The sequence below is a fragment of the Ostrea edulis genome, chromosome 6 (assembly GCF_947568905.1).
Source record: "Ostrea edulis chromosome 6, xbOstEdul1.1, whole genome shotgun sequence".
NCBI classification, from domain to species: Eukaryota; Metazoa; Mollusca; class Bivalvia; order Ostreida; family Ostreidae; genus Ostrea; species Ostrea edulis.
The window spans coordinates 31,583,567-31,590,878 of record NC_079169.1 but is presented as its reverse complement, the minus strand read 5'-3'; the positions used below and the strand labels follow the sequence as shown (position 1 = coordinate 31,590,878).

Here is a 7,312-nt window from a genome sequence, read left to right as displayed (position 1 = left end):
AAATTAAAGACTAGACTTTTTGACATCATAGACAGTTGCTTCTTCAACGAAAACGGAAATATCCATATCTAGTGATCAGTCATTCAAAAACTTACTTTGTTAAACACCACTCTGATTCCACGCACAAGTACTCTGAAGTTGAAATAAAAAAAAATGTGCTAGAGTTCCTCATTGACAATATCTTCGTGGTCTTTGGTGATCAGGTCTTCCAACAGTCCGTTGGAATTCCCATGCGCACGAATTGTGCTCCTTTGTTAGCTGACCTGTTTTTATGTTCATATGAAGCAGAATTTATTCAAAAACTTCTACGTGAGAAGAAAAAATCTCTCGCTGTGACCTTCAATTCGACTTTTAGATATATCGATGACGTTTTGTCTATTAACAATGATAGCTTTCATTCATATGTCGATTTGATATATCCCTGTGAGCTCGAAATAAAGGACACCACAGAGGCGTCCACTTCTGCTTCATACTTACATATTTTATTGAAAGTAGACATTAACGGCAAACTAACAACTCAACTGTATGACAAACGGGATGATTTCAGCTTCTCCATCGTCAACTTCCCACATTTATGTGGCAATATTCCATTATCACCTGCATATGGTGTTTATATATCTCAACTGATTCGATATGCAAGAGCTTGTTCTGGGTATAGTCAGTTTTTAAATCGAGGTAAGCTACTGACAAACAAGTTGATGGTACAGGGATTTCAACAGTCTCGATTGAAGTCAGCATTTCGCAAATTCTATGGTCGTTATAACGATCTAGTTCGTCAATACAACCTCGCATTGGGTCAAATGCTGTCTGATATGTTTCATACCGATTGTTAAGCCGTTCTTGGCACACTGATTTTGACTGCGGATAACTCCGTTTACCTGATCAGGATATGGGGCTCACGGCGGGTGTGACCGGTCAACAGGGGATGCTTACTCCTCCTAGGCACCTGATCCCATCACTGGTGTGTCCAGGGGTCCGTGTTTGCCCAACTATCTATTTTGTATTGCTTGTAGGAGTTATGAGATTGATCACTGTTCGTTATCTTCACCTTGCATGGATTTTGCAATAAACCAAAAAGATTAGTACATTGTCTGATTTTTCCAAAAGATCTAAAAATAGAAAAGGGGAAAACCACGTGTCACTCGTTTCCATGGTTACCCATCGATTGAAATAAAATTATCATCTTGTTCAAGTTAGGCTATCTAAATTATATATGCCAAGTTTCTTGGAATTCCGACACATGTCCATCAATAGCCATTTGCATTGTCAATTTGACCAGTGGCGCGTAAAAACAGGACAGCGCAAAAGGGGTGCTTCTAAATCTTTCAAACTACGGTCATAAAATATATGATCTATACATCATAGTTTTGGAAATTTTCTCTATATTTTAACTATGTAAAAATCAGTTAAGTAAATAAAGCCATTAAATTTATAAAAGCATTTAAAGCGAAATATGGCTTCGTCTAAATATGACGCAACACTTTGTCGGAAGGCCATTTTCCCCCTGATACGATTTTTTAATCTCAGGTATGAATGCACTATTCTTTATATGTTTGAAAAGCATCTATTCCCTGCTTTCAGAACATATAAAAATTATTTTTAATGCCTGGCAAAGATATAAGAAAATAGCTATTTTTTGCACAAGTACGCTTTCTTACGATTTTATTTCTCAATGTTAAAACAGATCGGCGTTTTACCAATATTCATATATGAAAATAGGGGAAAGTAAATACAGCCTGTAAAAGTAGAAGAAATTTTCTTTTTGATGGGCCTTATTCGTGTTATAATTCTTGGTAGTTTTTAATTATGATAAAATGAAATTGGGACATGCTGAGCCGTTTTCTTTAAAATTAGCGACAAAATGTCGTCGCTGAAAGCGATCGACGCGCGTCGCACAATAATTTGTATTGTCCTCTATTGGTAATATGCATACTTTTTGATACACTAAAACAATATACACATATGTATGAATTAATCAGTCAGGTATTCTCTGCTTTAAAAAAAAAAAGAAGTATAAAACCATTATTGGTAAATAACAGTTGCACAACCTACTTGTAACTTCATAAAACACCTAATGAGAATGTTACATCGGTAGAGTGAATTAAAAAAAACAACTTCAAATTCAGATATAAACGTTATGTAATATTTGTTCGGAATAGAAATATTTTTTTTCTGCCAAACAAAGAAAACAAAAAAGACCAGTCTGCATATTGTATATATAATACTTTTTCCCCGTGATCCGGATCGCGGCCGCGGGGTTTTCTGAAAGTGTGCACGGGCAACACACGTGTTTCCGTTTCAACGAAAACAACACAACAAACGCTTGTATTGTATTTTACATCTTAAAAACGACCTGATGTCAAATGAAGAAGAGTGAAGATACCCTGGATATCCTGTTGCAGGATGACCCAAACGATCATGCATTCAGTATAAACATGTAAGTTGATGTAGCCACATAGGCCGACTAGGGAAAAAGAACGTTCGCGGTTATGTCATGTTATGAAAAATTCACGATTAATATATTCACCGCGATTTGATGCCATAATTTGTCGTTTCATGAAAGAAAATGTTTATATTTTATGATATCTAAACCAAGTGTATAACATCCAATTGTTTATTAAGAGCTGAACATATCTGACATCAATTAATCTGTCCTGGCCCGGCATTAATCAGTCTGATTTACCCCCCCCCCTTTTTTTTTGGGGGGGGGGGGGGGGTATTTCCTCACTTGACGCGCGAGTGTAAGAAGAGGGTGGATTTAGTGTACGATTAGAAAAGGATGGGGTGGCTTAAATCAGACTGTGCATTCATGACCATTGGTTACGGAGGCTATTTTCCAAGATTTTTCTATGTTTATAAAAATTTTTATCTTTCTATGAAAAGAAAACACAATCTGTTAGGAAAGCATATATTACATTACTGTATTATCGTAATAGAATTCATTACCGTAATTTGCGTTTTTTCTTCATATTGTAACAGAAATAAAAACAAATTTGTGTTTGGGACAAAAGGTGGCGGTAACATCAATCAAAATCTGGTCATGACAGGCTATTGAAAAATCATTTAATTATATGATCCATACGTGCTGGTGTGCTATGAGTTGATGGGCATGTGCCCACTTCTTGCTTAGATTTTCTCTAATTTCGACTAAATCCACACCCCCATTAGAGTACCATGCCAGGGGATTTAGACACTGTGTACAATGAAGAACCAATTCAATTCTACTTTAAATCTGGGGCCATTCAATTTCCCTCAGAGGCACAATATTTTCGCTGGACACTGTATGTTTTAACCTGAATTTCTTCAGTATTTGCTCCCATGTATATGTTGGGCATAATGCTAACACCTCCATGATGCATTTTTTTTTCAAAACGCACTCTGCTACACTCGTAATGTATAATGAAATATTCCATTCATTTGATTTCTAACATATGTATGCAATCCATTACCAAATAGCACATCAAATATAGGACATCTCTATCTTTAAATAAATATGACCAATACTTTCGTGCGAAACTATCCCTTACTATCATAAAGCTTATATTCTGCTTTAAAACACAAAACAATAATTCTTAATTGTATTTTTTCATCTTTAAAAAGGTTATTGACATTCCAATCTTTAATGGGAAGCTTCCAGGTATCTTCCGCTAGTGACAGTCTACTGGCAAATCCAGACATGCATTGGAAGTATGTTGATGTGGATGACACAGGAACACCTGATCCAAGGACTGTGGCATTTCATTCTGAGTGACAACCTGGCATTCAGTTGGTATGACTCTGAGGTTTAATATAGGGTTAAATCCGTATACATTTGGTTAACATTCAAATGAATCCAGTTAATACATTCACAAATGGAATCATGACATTATGGTACACTGATATGCGTGTACCATCTTACTGTTTATCGTTGCATTACTAGATATAACATGCATACAAAAAGAGACAAAACACGGAAAATAATTATTCTGTTTCTAATTTTAAGGCATGATAAGTGTTTTAAATGCTGACAAATAAGGTATGATGGCCAATACTGATTTTATTTGCATTTTTTTTTTCAGATATGGGACCTGATTATTCAGAGAATTGCAGATTTTATGAAGCTGTTTTTGACAGAAGATTTGGTTTTCTCCATCTGTGTTGCCACCTTCCATTATGCTGAGATGGTCATATCTAGGGGGAAGGATTGTCATATGCTTCCCAAGGAAGCAGCCTCTCACTGAAGAGGAACTGTACAGGTATTACTAGTTTTAAAGTATCGATATTGTAACAGTGATTTCCAGTTTAAAACGAATAATAAAATGCATTTTAATAAGATTACCTTTACCAAAATAAATCTATCTGGCTGTGCATCTAACACATTTATTAAATGTGTATTACAATTACCCCAGATAAAAAATTTACAAGTAATTAAACGCATAATTTTCAGAAGGCCTTGATTATAGAAAACATTTACAGAACCAATTGAGTATTCAAAAGCTCTGAGAATACAACAGTATTTGGGGCTAAGTATAAAGAATCTTTTTTTTTCTTCAGATTTTTGGGCATTATCTTATACATATCTGCTGAGAAGTTCCAGTCGATAGACAGATATTGGTCAACGCATACCCCTATCGGAACAACCCAGCATCACGAATTATGTCTAGAAATGTTTTAAGAGGTTGAATATAAGAAGAACATTTTCATCAAATATAATGCAAGTACATTTAAATTTAATGATTGAAAGTAAGTACTTGAACATTCGTATACAATGAACTTGGGGAGGAAAAACGGGCATTACTTTCTCATAACATTTGATATCATAATGGTGTTGTTGCTTAGCAACCAAATATATTTGACTATAAAAATATATTATTTTAGACTTTAACAGAAAAGATCTTTGTTTTAATGTTGCAATATTTATACTATTTAGTGGGACATAATGGCAAAACGTCATATTATTAGAAAATAATGAATATGTATATGAAGTACGAAATTTCCATTTTATGACCTTTGACCTTAATGCTCTTCATTATATTTTTTGTTAAAAACCTTTTAAAATGATTAAGATCTAGTCAAAGATAATATTTTTAAAATGATGTGACATTTACTAATCATCATGCAATGTAATTATGTTTGAGTTGTGTCGAATGGATGTAGAAAGGCAAATTATGGTCAAAATTACACCATGAGTGTTGTTACTTAGCAACCAAAAATATTTGTTTGTCAATAAAATTGATTAATTTGATTGTGATGTTTTTGTAGTATTTTAAAAGACACATCAGCTCATACATTTAGAATTTCCTATTTTTGACTCGAATCTAGTGAGAGGGGTCGTAATATATATATTCCAGAGAGAAAAAGATTGCAAAAATGTGCACTTAAATGACCTTTGACCCCGTAGTTCTTTGGGGTCATGAGACAACGTGACAAACTTTATAAAAATAAAATGTTCCCTGTCCAATTCGTAACAAAATTATGTCACATGCCTACCTAAAATCGTGATACATGCAGATGTATATTGTCATTTAGTCTTTAAAAACCTCTAAAATGTGCCGGTAGAGAAAGGGTTAAAGTGAAAATGTAAAAAAAAAAAAAAAATGCAACTTTTTGAAACAATCTTCCGTCATTGTATCATTTCTAAGTATTTAGTACATGTCCAATGAGGCCTATTAACGATATGGCAATTTCCTGTTTCATTAACAATCTTTAACAGGATGAATATATATAATCCTCAATGTTGTTATAAAAGAGGAATGTTGTTTAATTGCACTTCGTAATTACAACAGATCACATCAAAAGCATTTATCAATTACTTTAAATATTTATCCCTTTCGATGCTAAAACAGTCCCGATTTGGAAACAGAACCGTATCCGACCCCAACTTTTCTAAAGTTATATCGTGTTGGATATTTCCGGAGTTGAAATGACATGAAAAATTCACGATGCATGTTTTGTGTGGCCTTCTAAACGAAGAGATTTAAAGGATTAACAGGCTCGTGCAAGAATGTTCATTCTAATACGGAAATGACGAACCTCCGAGCATGCTGGGACTATTGAAGGTAACCGTGGGAAGTAAATTAATAAGGTTTTATAGCGTCTATTGTGATTAAGAAGCATTACATAGTTTGTATGAAATTCGAAATATAGGGAATCAAAGAGTGAAAGAAATCGAAGAGAATACGATGTACGGTAATTATAATCAATTGAGAAAGTGATGACAAACAATGATCAATTTCATAAATCCCATAAAGAACACAAATCCTAGAATAAGACAAACACGGACTTAACGACAAATCAGATTCCTAGGAGAAAAAAGCATTCTATGTTGACAGGTCACAACCACCGTGAGCTCTCTATTTTGATCAGGTTCGAAAGACCCGTTCTCACTTCTCTGAGCGTTTGATGAACGAGCAATCACTACCTTAGGCTTGAAAATAGAGTTGGGCAAACACGGACCCCTGGATATACCAGAGGTGGGATCAGGTGCCTAGCAGGAGTAAGCATCCCATGTCGACCGGTTACACCCGCCGTGAGCCTTATATCTTGATCAGGTAAACGGAGTTAGCCGTAGTCAACTCAGTGCCCAATGATAGGTTGTATTGGCAAACTAGATCGTTATAACGACCATAGAATATGCAAAATGCTGACTTTAATTGAGACCTTTGGAACGCCTGCATTATCAACTTGTTTGTCTGTAGCCTGTTTCCATTTAAAAACTGACCATTCGCAAAACAAGTTCTTACGTATCGAATCAGTTGAGAAATATAAATACCATATGCAGGTGGTGCCTATCAACGATGGAGAAGCTGAAACCATGTATGTTAAAGGATAGCCTCCGAGGTTGATAAATGTTGTTTTGAAATATAAAAGCCGAGGCGTTAGCCAAGGCTTTTACTAATCCGAGATTCCTCTGATTCTTGCCCCCGCTTTTATATTGTGACATGTGCGGCACATGTCACAATATAAAAGCGGGCGTAAGAGTCAAAGGAATCTCGTATTAGGCTCTTACATAAGAACTTTATTCTGCTACGGCTTATACAGCCGATCGTTTACTTATACAGCTACTAATTAGGTCACTGTGACGTCATGAGTTTCCGAAACGGATTAGGCTTTCATGAATTTGCTGGCGAAATAGATGGGATGGTAGAGTTTATCAGATCTATTTTGATAAATAATTTCTACTAGTATTTAGTTTGATGTTGATGGTTTATATCAACTGCTACTGTCGTATGCATCGACATCTTTATTTACATGTGTATCGATCTCGGAAAGCAGACGATTGATTTATATTGAAGGACATTTATATTGAAGGACAAATGTCCTTCAGTCATTT

General features: G+C 35.1%; 1 long non-coding RNA gene across 1 annotated transcript; it reads left to right on the top strand.

Annotated features, from left to right (window-relative positions):
* Positions 1-2,316: 2,316 nt before the first annotated feature.
* Positions 2,317-5,225, top strand: LOC125647672 (uncharacterized). Its single transcript, XR_007360063.2, has 4 exons — positions 2,317-2,437; positions 3,601-3,769; positions 4,059-4,235; positions 4,534-5,225. It is a non-coding gene; the product is annotated as an uncharacterized LOC125647672 (long non-coding RNA).
* The last annotated feature ends 2,087 nt before the right edge of the window (positions 5,226-7,312 follow it).